We start from the raw sequence: 11,709 nt of genomic DNA, 5'->3' as shown, positions 1-11,709 counted from the left end.
AGATAGATAGATAGATAGATAGATAGATAGATAGATAGATAGATAGATAGATAGATAGATAGATAGATAGATAGATAGATAGATAGATAGATAGATAGATAGATAGATAGATAGATAGATAGATGATAGATAGAGATATGCATAAAAACATTAAGTTGTAAGCCTAATTTGCTAACAGACTTTGAAAACAAGCTTGACAGTCAACATGTGGGCATATGATTGATATGATTAGGCTTTCAATCACTCAAAAAAAAAATATATAAACTGACAAATGAAAGTGTATCAAATTACTCTCCTGACACAATGGAATAGTTGAATGCTACTTGCAGAGTTTTTTTTTTTTTTTTTTTTGTGAAGTGCCAAGGGGTATCGATAACCATAATGAGTGAAATACAGTCTACAAGGCAAGATGATGTTTAAACAGATCCATGTGTATGATTACAATCTTGCCATTGCTTTATTGATTTGTAAAATATAATATGCCTTTGGTGAGTGCACACTGATCATATTGAAAACTGTCTCAGGTGTTATGATGCTTCTTGTGTTGTGCAAGTAATATGTTAGATGCATTCAACTAAACTGTCATCCTTTTAATGAATGTAAAACAGAAGTCTAATAAAAAAAAAATTAATGGACTTTAAGCTCAGGCCATTGTTTTATCGACAAAGGAGAGATTATGTTGTAAATTTGAACGTTTTTCTTTTCATTAAATGGAAGTCCTAGGAAAATAACTGAACCAAGTCCATAATGACCTCAAATGCGTTGCACAAGCACCTGAGTGTGTGAGAATGCCATCGCACACTATTCTGTTGATAAATCCCCATTATGTGTGCTTATCACAACCTTGAATGAAAACCTTGGTGAATGCATCTGGCAAAATAGGCGATCTACATGTCACACTGCAGAGCATTCAGAGAATTAATTAAAAGTTGAAAGGGCCATCAAGAACGAGAGAATGCCAGAGGCAGTAAATAGCAAAGGAGACAAGCTTCTTATGGAAAAGAGACGAGGTAGAGCATCCCACTGAAAATAGGATTTGTCTAAGACAAAAGGATGACCACTAACAGGTAGATGGCATTAGCCCGACACATTTTGTTTGTGATTGAAGGTTATTCAGTCAATTAATTAGTCATTTTATGTCAGTAAAATTGACATTTATTTCTCTAAACCATTCATGTTCATTTTGAATCAGCTATTTTTGAAACCTTTCACATCTTATCAGGACTTAAAAAACATAAATAGAGGGTTTAAAGAAAAAAACAAACAAAGGGGTGAAGAAAGTATAAGCTGACCATGTATAAAAAAGGAGCTGGTGAATAAACGGATGATGCAAAAGCAGACATCAAATGAAACACTGGAAGAGTAAATTCACCGTTTAAATTGCTCAGTAATGAGGTCCGGGAGAAGTCGAGTGTTCAGGAATAGACCAAGGGATATATGATGTGTCTCAGTGACCACGGCTCATGGCAGCAGTGTGTGTGTGTGTGAGAGCAAGAGAGTAAATGGAAGGTGTTTTATTAGAAAGGGTTGATTAGGTCATTTTCAATGTTTAGATCTTCCATCCCCTTCATTATCGCTGCAATGGCATTAACACACATAGACTGGTGTGAGATGGATAAGCAGATACATGAGTGAGCACTGACCACTGCGCTGTGCAGGGAAACAATAAGGACTTGGAGGTGGGGAGAAAGTGAGAAAACAAGAGCCAGACAAGTGGAGTGGGAGGACAGAGAGTTTAACGCCATGAGAGAGAACGTGAGGGAAGAAAATTCAAGAGAAATAAGACCAAATAAAGTTAATGAAAAACATCAAAGCACATGGAGAAAACAAGCACATTCAAAATACTGTTAGGTTGGATATGTACCAGTAGTTTATTTTTTTTTATGCTAGCAGATTTTATTTTTGATTTAAAATAAGTTGGACAGTGTGATGCAACAGTTCCATGCTGAAATACCTCTTCTGCTATTGGATTGAAAACATGTAGCTATCTGGGGATTTAGTTTTGATCTTGAGGCTGTGCTGTGGAATATTTTTTAAAGCCCAGTCTACTGATGCTTGATTCATTTTAAACTGACTTTTTTTTTCAGTTTATTTTCTATGACTTGTCATAGAATGTTTATAGCAGTTTATGTTTAAAAACATAAGAATATTCTGAGTATTTTTTTTAATCAAAAGTACTATTTTTTTATTTTTTATTTTTATTGTAATGATCCAACCATCCAATCATCCAGTATCTTTACCTGATTCTTCCGTTTTGGGTCACAGGGGTCACTGGTGCCCATATCCAGGATTCTCTCAATTATTAATGTTATTTTCTTACAATCACATTATGATAGTGACAGGATCAGGATAAAGAAATACAGAAATAGGAAGAAAAAGAAAACTGGCTCTGGTGTTGTGGTTTCTATGGAACAACAAAATAATGCACTTGTGCAAAAAACACTGCAATGTCATTGTTTCTTAAAATATCTAAATTTCAAGTCAACACAAACATGATAAATATGTTCAGTTTGGAAAGTGTCCTTAACAATTTTAAACAGTCACCAAACATCCCTGTTTGCATGGGAAGAGGTAGTGCACCTAAAGAAAAAAATGTCCTATTCTAAATTGTCACTAGGTAATAATGTGTGTGTGTCTGCACAACGCTGAATACATTTTTTTTTATAGTCAAGAGCAGTCACTAAGCCCACATGCATGTTTTTCAACTGTGCCAGGAGAAAACCCACGCATGCAAAGGGAAACCCCCTGACTGTGCCACCTGCAGCGTAACAGTGATTGTCCGAAATTACACCCATGCCATTGCTTTTCTGCATTTGATGCATTTTAAAATAATTCTTTTTTTTTTACATTGCAATACCCAAACTCATAGTATTTGCAATTTCAATTGATGCTTCCTAAAGAGAGTGATTTAAATATTGTATTGCAACTGTTAAATTGTATGACCTTATGAAACTGATGTTTCTAGGGGTACTAAATTCTAAAAAGAAAATTTTATTGGAAGAGATAAAATAGAGGCACTGTGAAAAGAGTAAGTCACTGTATCACTGTAAGAAAACAAATCACTGCAATGCCACTTTAATTGGTAATATGTGACTTATCAGTGCTGCTGATTATCCATGCTGCTGATCTCATGCTGCCGATTATCCATGCTGCTGTATTCATTCATACCCATCTACTCACTACAGACTCATGTTCAGGCTGCTGTTTAATGTACCACATTATTTTAACATTATTAGTGTTTAGTGTATATCTTAGATTTAGCGTTCGTTTAGTGTCTATCTTAATGTATATCTTAGTGTATATCTTAGATCCTTGTATCCTGTTTCTTTTTATACTTTATATGTTTGCTATTTTTGGGTGTAACTAGGACCTTGAGCACACAATTTTGTTCCACCTCATGTACCACATGTGATGTGATTGACAGTAAAGAACCTTGAACTTGATCTTGAACTTAAAGAGTACAATTATTGGCATTAGAATACAGAGGTAAAGATGTATATGTAAAAGTACATTATTTTCGTGCAAGCATAATTTTTATTCAAGAAACTTATGAGGAAGTAGATAAATATTTTGAATCACAGAAATGACAGTGAATGAGTGATACATGTAGTGAATTCAAAAGAGACAAAAGTGTTACTGTGTGGGAGGTGAGGAGAAACCATGAAGAGGTCAGTGTTAACGACTATGGTCTGGTTTTCTTCCTGAGACCTATCACAACCAACACAATCATTCTGATGACGCACGCACGCACGCACGCACGCACACACACACACACACACACACAGAGAAAATGCAGTGCCTCCCAGGTAGGGTAGGCAGAGTAAATGGAGAGAAATGAGTGAACTGGAAGTAGTTAGGAGACAGAGATCAGAAGAAAATGAACAAAAATGTCTTCGATAAAACAACCTGGTGCGAGATAAAGTAGACTAGAACTTTCATGAGGTTTGGGCAGGGTTGCTGAATGATTTCCAATTGGCAATTTTGAAGCATTTTACAAAAAGTATTGAATCAAAGCACAAGTTAAAATACATTCGTGAAAATATGCAATTATGTAAATGTACAAATTCTATAAAATGTATTAGATCTATGCTGTTGTAATCACCAGATTCAGTAAATAAAACAGTTTGTTTAGGTAAAAGACCCATTTAATATTCAGCTTCTGTATTTTTTTTTCTGTAGCCTATATTTTGTATTCTATTGCCCACAAAGGATCCAGGCTGGGATTTGAACCAGTGACCTTCTTGCTGAGAGGCAACATCTGGCATGCAATCAACTGAGCCACTGTGCTGCTCATATAAGAAACAATTGTATTTAAATATTCAATTTACATCACCCCTATGATGAGAAAAAGAAATGGACTTGATGTTTCCTCGCCTGGACGTGGGTCACCTGGGCCCCACTCTGGAGCCAGGCCTGGAGGTGGGGCACGCGGGTGAGCGCCTGGTGGCCGGGCTTTTACCCATGGAGCTCGGCCGGGCACAGCCTGAAGAAGAGACGTGGGTCCCCCTTCCCATGGGCTCACCACCTGTGGGAGAAGCCAAAGGGGCCGGGTGCAATGTGGGATGGGTGGTGGCCGAGGGCGGGGACCCTGGCGGTCTGATCCTCGGCTACAGAAGCTGGCTATTGGGACATGGAATGTCACCTCACTGGTGGGGAAGGAGCCTGAGCTGGTGTGTGAGATTGAGAGGTTCCGGGTAGAAATAGTCAGACTCACCTCTACGCATGGCTCTGGCTCTGGAACCAGTTTCCTTGAGAGGGGTTGGACACTCTTCTATTCTGGAGTTGCACCTGGTGAGAGGTGCAGAGCAGGAGTGGGCATACTTATTACCCCCCATTTTGGTGCCTGTGTGTTGGGGTTCACCCTGGTGAATGAGAGGGTGGCCTCCCTCTACCTACGTGTGGGAGGACGGGTTCTGACTGTCGTTTGTGCTTATGCACCAAATGGCAGTTCAGATTATCCAACCTTCTTGGAGTCCTTGGGGGGGGGGGGGGGTACTGGAAAGTGCACCTCCTGGGGACTCCCTTGTTCTGCTGGGGGACTTCAATGCTCACGTGGGCAATGACAGTGAGACCTGGAGGGGCGTGGTTGGGAGGAACGACCCCCTGATTTGAACCCGAGTGGTGCTCTGTTGTTGGACTTCTGTGCTCGTCATGGATTGTCCGGTACACCACCAACACTGTTTATAGTAGCGGCTGTGTGCTGTTGACCTCAACTTGGGATGCCGTGGGTCAGTGGGCAGAATACTTTGAAGACCTCCTCAATCCCACCGGCATGTCTTCCACTGAGGAAGTGGTGCCTGGGGACTCTGGGTCGGGCCCTCCAATCTCTGGTCCTGAGGTCACCGAGGTGGTTAAAAAGCTCCTCGGTGGCAGGGCCCCAGTGGTGGATAAGATTCACCCGGAGTTCCTTAAGGCTCTGGATGTTGTAGGGTTGTGTTGGCTTACGCGACTCTGCAATAGTGCGTGAACATCGAGGGAAGTTCCCCTGGATTGGCAGACCGGGGTGGTGGTCCCCCTATTCAAAAAGGGGGACTGTAGAGTGTGTTCCAACTACAGAGGGAATCACGCTCTTAAGCCTCCCTGGTAAGGTCTATTTGGGGGTTCTGGAGAGGAGGGTCCATCGGATAGTTGAACCTCGGATTCAGGAGGAGCAGTGCGGTTTCCGTCCTGGTCATGGAACACTGGACCAGCTCTACACTCTCAGCAGGGTCCTGGAGGGTGCGTGGGAGTTTGCCCAACCACTCTACATGTGCTTTGTGGACTTGGAGAAGGCGTTCGACTGCGTCCCTCGGGGAACCCAGTGTGGGGTACTCTGGGAGTATGGGGTACCGGGCCCTTTGATACGGGCTGTTAGGTCCCTGTATGACCGATGTCAGAGCCTGTTCCGCATTGTCGGCAGTAAGTCGCGTTTGTTCCCGGTGAGAGTTGGACTCCGCCAAGGTTGCCTTTTGTCACCAATTCTGTTCATAACTTTTATGGACAGAATTTCTAGGCGCAACCAAGGTGTTGAGGGGATGCATTTTGGTGTCCTTAGGATTGCGTCTCTGCTTTTTGCAGATGATGTGGTCCTATTGGCTTCATCAGATGGTGATACACAGCTTTCGCTGGAGCGGTTCGCAGCCGAGTGTGACGCGGCTGGGAAGAGGATCAGTTCCTCCAAATCTGAGGCCATGGTCTTGAGCTGGAAAAGGGTAGGGTGCCCTCTCTGGGTCAGGGAGGAGGTCCTGCCCCAAGTGGAGGAGTTTATGTATCTTGGGGTCTTGTTCACGACTGAAGGAAAAATGGAACATGAGATTGATAGGCGGATAGGTGAAGCATCTGCAGTGAAGTGGGCGCTGTACAGGTCTGTCGTGGTGAAGAAAGAGCTGAGTCAGAAGGCGAATCTCTCAATTTACCGATCGATCTACGTTCCTACCCTCATCTATGGTCATGAGCTTTGGGTTGTGACCGAAAGAACGAGATCTCGGATACAAGCGGCCGAAATGAGTTTTTTCCGCAGGGTGTCTGGGCTCTCCCCTTAGAGATGGGGTGAGAAGCTCGATCATCTGGGAGGGACTCAGAGTAGAGCCACTGCTTCTCCACGTTGAGAGGAGCCAGTTGAGGTGGCTCGGGCATCTGTTTAGGACGCCTCCTGGACACCTCCCTGGTGAGGTGTTCCGGACACATCCCACCAGGAGGAGACCCAGAGGAAGACCCAGGACATGCTGGAGGGACTATGTTTCTCGGCTGGCCTGGGAACGACAGAGGAGTTGGACCAAGTGGCTGGGGAGAGGGAAGTCAGGGCCTCCCTACTTAGGCTGCTACCCCCGCGACCCGACCCCGGATAAGCGGAAGAAAATGGATGGATGGATCTATTTGTTAAACTCTATACAAGTTGTTGCTAATGGGTCTGTGCTTGTCATTGTAATTGAAATGCATTTTAGCAAACATTTTATTTGGAATAATTTTGAATAATATTCAGTTTTCTTTTGACTGTCTTACTTTGAGCTTTATTTATTGACTGAAACAGGTCACCCTAGATCAGACTTGGCTTTAGCCATTTTCGTGCCCTAGCCAAGATTTAAAGGGGTGCCCCGCGCACAATTGTCTTTATCCTATTGCCACATCCATCCATCCATCCAACCATTATCTTTACCCGGTTCACATTTTTTTGGGGGTCGCTGGGGTCACTTGTGCCCATGTCCAGCCATCACTGTGTGATAGGTGGGGTACACCCTGGACAGGTTTACAGGCCATCACAGGAACACATAGAGACAAACAAGACAAACAACCATCCACTCTCTCACTCACACCTAGGGACAATTTAGAGTTAACAATCAGCCCAACATGCATGTTTTTGGTCTGTGGAAGGAAACTGGAGTACCCGGAGAAAACCCACACATGCACGGAGAGAACATGCAACCTCCAGCCAGAAAAGCCCCCGGCTGGGATTTGAACCTGGGTGACCTGCTTGCTGAGAGGCAACAGTTCTACCAACTGTGCCACCGTGATGTCACCTTACATACATTCACATACAAAATGAAACTTTTTTCTTTTATATTAATATTTATCTTTAGAAACCAGGTTGTGGATTCAAAACAGCTACTATATTGAATTTGAAACAGAATATCACAAGGCAGACAGGATTAAGAGTAATGATATTAACTACACGCCCTGAGATTTTAGACTAAGGTTTGTTTCAAGGAGACTTAATTGTCATTCGCATCACATGTGGTGTATGATGTAGAATTATGAAATAATGTTCTCAAGGTGACAGTTACACCCAAAAATAGCAAAGAATGAATACAAATACAAAGTATACAAGGATCTACAATATACACTAACAATAATCTTATAAAGAGCAATGATAATATAAAGACCAAGATGTCTGCTGATATTGTTTGCATATTAAAATAACAATTGAAATACCCTAAACATATTTTTCACACACCATCAAATACACACAGACATATAAAATAAAAGTTAATCTAGCTGCCCAATTTTACTACACAGAACTGTTATTTTTCAGCATACATATTTAATGTGGTTTTACCCAGCATGTTTTATTTTATTTTTATTTTTATTCAATTATATGAAGGAAATGTTTAATACACAGTATTTGCAATGAAAAAGACAAGTCAAATAAAACCCACCAGGGACTGTTACAGCAGATGTGATAACAAGGGTCTAAGAGCTAAATTTAATGTTGTAGATTAATCTCATTTTCATTCTAATTCAGTTTATTATCTATATTTATTTCCTTGTTTGTTTTTTTGTTTGTTTGGTGCAGAGATGGGGTAGAGGTAGGACAGCTGACTTGAGACCAGAAAGTTGCAGTTCAATTCCCCGCCACGCCCACATGTCGTGGTGTCTATGAGCAAGATATCTTTTACATTCATTCAACCTTTATTTAGACAGGTAAATCCCATTGAGCCTTGAGGACTCATTAACAAGAGAGACCTGATTTCAACAAAGAATGATGACAACAATGGACAACAGGTACAACAATAAACAGTTGTAAAAAGTCATACAGATTTTTTTTTTTTTTTTTTTAACAAAGAGGATGGCTAAAAAAAAGGAAAGTAACAAAAAACAGCTAGTTTCTAAGGCAAATGTAGAAAACTAAAAACAGGAACATGTCTGCATTGGTCCCTGCCAGGAGTCCAACAGATTCTTAAAGCCACTAAACACACATCTAATCCCTAACTTCTCCCCAGGAGCTTACATAGCTGCCCACTGCTCCACCTGGGTGTATCTCAGGTGTGATGGGATAAATGCAAAAAACTAATTCCGCCATTGTATAGAAACATGCAATGATGACAATCACAGACTTCCCTTCCCTTGTTTGCTCTGGAACGAGGCGCACACATTCTCTTCCCTCTCCCTGTTTTCCTCTTGCTTATTTTGCTCTCTGTCTGTCTATCGGAGCTCCTATTTTTACACATCTTCCGAAATGAAAACTATTTTGACGCAAATGACAAAATCTTTTCAACAAAGCAATGGTGCCCTGCAGAACCCTCATGTCTACCCGATCGACATGTATGCAGCTGGATATATCTCTGGGGAAGTGGAATGTGATGTGTCTATCTCTGCTGTTGGTCGAGGATGCCGAAATTGCATCTAATTGGATTTATGATAACAGGTTTCTTGTTTTTGGAATTGTCTGGTTCCTGGTTTATCAGCATACAAAGAAGATGGCCACAGCTAACTTGGTCCTCACCAGGCTGCTGCCTATGTGAAGGTTTGGTCCGTGCTTTGAGGACTCAAAATCAGATTATTTATGAGCTAAACCGTAAGATGGAAGTGATTTATGACAATTGCAGACCACCTGTGGCTTTGGGAGTTGCCAGCATGTTGACACGACCTTGGAAGGGCTCGTAAGCATGGACCAGTATAATGCACCCTAATCTGGCCATTGCGAATCTTGGAAGTACCAGTAAGACTAAAGGCTGACAAGAAAAAGTGTCTGCCTGAAAAAAAAAAAAACTATTGTGGCCTATCTGAATCTGACTCCCCCGGTTGGCCTCGAAAACAGGCCGACATATCAATTTCTACTGGGAAATCAGGTAGATGGTGCATGCGGTCGGCCCAACAGAGATTCTGTCGGGCTATCTGTGTGTGCCTGTTGGTTGCTCAGGTTGGGTTTTTGGTGGTCCCCCCTCTCTTGGTTCAATTTGGGCCCCACGTTTGGTGTGGGGCCCACTCCCCCCGGTCGTGCCCCCCTTTGGCGGGGGACCCCCTTGCCGCCGGTGCATTGGTGGCTCTCGGTGTCTGGGCTGGGTGGTGGGGTGCACGTCGGTCCACCCTGGTTGCTGCCTGGCGGGGCCTGGGTGCCCTGGCTCTGTCGGGGCTCTGCCGGGGGGTGGTATGGCCTCGGGGCTCGGTGTCCATGGCCGGATCTACTTGGGGGGGCATGCGTCGCCGGCCGGACCTGTGGGCTCGTCGCTGCAGCTTCCTGGAGGCTCTGCATTGTGGTGGCTGGGGTCACCCGGTTCTTTCCTCTGCTCCTCTCTGGGGGGGGGGGGGGGGGTTTCCTCCCTGTTGGGAGACTCCTGGGGCTCCGGGCCTGTCTGCCGCTGTGTGTCTGTGGCTCTGGTCCTCCCTATGTTGCCACTGTGTCCTGGAGGGGGCGGGTCTGTGGGCCCCCGCGTCCACTATTGGGCATTCTTTTGGAGAAATCTGGTGGTGGCGGGCGTGCTTGCGCGGGTGTTTGAATTCAGGTGCTTTGACAGATGCACGCTAGGTTGGGTAGTGGTGGAAGCTAGATGATTCCTTGTGTGATGTCGAATGTTTCATGGTGATATTGTGAGTGGCATTGTGCTATGAATGTTGTTTTGTCGTGGTGGTCTCTCGTTTTATCTATTTCTCTTTTATTATTTATTTACTCTTCCTTCTTCTCTTTCTTTAAAAAAAAATAAAACATTGAGCGATGATGATAAGTTTATTGAAACACTTCACAATGTTTCTACACTTAAACTGAGCTAAAAAAAAAAAAAAAAAATTCTACTGGGAAATGTGTAAACTAAGGACAAGCTTTGTCTAACCCCCCCCCCCCCCAAAAAAAAACAAAAAACAAAAACAAAACAAATAAAAATAAAAAAATAAAAAATTCTGTGGAGGTTTATCAGAACTGTGCTGGCCATCATCTTATCAGGACAATGGACTATATGTCAGAGCTTCATAGCCCGCCTTGTCATCAAATGCATATGTAACATATTCATAAATGTGCTTGCTGGCAGAGGTTGTTTTTTTTTTTGTCTTAAATCGTGTCCTGTTAGGACCAGGTGTGAAGAGATCTTTTTTTTTTTGTTTTTTTTTGTATTGCCACTATCCTCTCCTCTTGGATTTGTCCCTTTTTCTATCTAAAAAATGTATTCTGAAAAGGATAAGAGGCTGCGCTCTCAAAGAGCAGCAGCTACGTGCACTCCCCCATCTTTCGAATGACTGCATGGACGTATTCTCGCTGTATCTCGGTACAATGATAATAGAGTTTATTCTGATTCTGATTCTTTGTTTATGGAGAGGGATCGATTTTACAAGAGCCACGTTTAACTTGTGGGCCTTGAGTTTGTCATGTACTTTTAGACTAAATGAACTAACATAACCAACAGCTGGACTCACAGTTATAATATACAGAGGAAAAACATTTTGACTGAGCATTATAAGCTGAGCAAAAGAGCAATGTAAGCAGACAAGATGAATGTAAGGAACAGTAATAACATGTTAACAAATGTAAACCACCTGCTTAAAATATTTAATCGTAAACTTCCTTGAAAAATGTAAGGTGGAAGTTTCCAACTTAACTAGTTTTTATCACAGTTCAAACACTTGTCAGACGTTTGTCTTGTGATGTTTTATTTATTTTTTTCAACTTTGACATCTTACCGTGAATTTCTCTCACTGTCAAAATGCCGAGTTAATAATGGTCTTTTTAAAACTTGCATGAACTTCCTCAGTGACTGTACTGTTTATTGAAAAAAAAAAGAAACAGTTTTTACTGATTCAGCAAAATGCTGTAGTTTTATTGTTTACATTAAAAGGACTTTAGTCTACTGGCTGTTGCCTGGTTTGTGCGGGTGCCTTAGATTAAAAAAAGGATCTAAAAACTAAAAATGACATAGCTCTGCCTTACAGAGACATTTTATTTGAAACAGTGGTATGAAGGCAAGTCAGGTTAACATTTTAAAAATAAAAGAGGAAGTCATGATCTGATCAAAGGAGCTACGCTAT

The sequence above is a fragment of the Nematolebias whitei genome, chromosome 6, assembly GCF_014905685.2.
Source record: "Nematolebias whitei isolate Nwh7 chromosome 6, NemWhi1, whole genome shotgun sequence".
NCBI lineage: Eukaryota > Metazoa > Chordata > Actinopteri > Cyprinodontiformes > Rivulidae > Nematolebias > Nematolebias whitei.
This window is presented reverse-complemented; position numbering follows the sequence as displayed.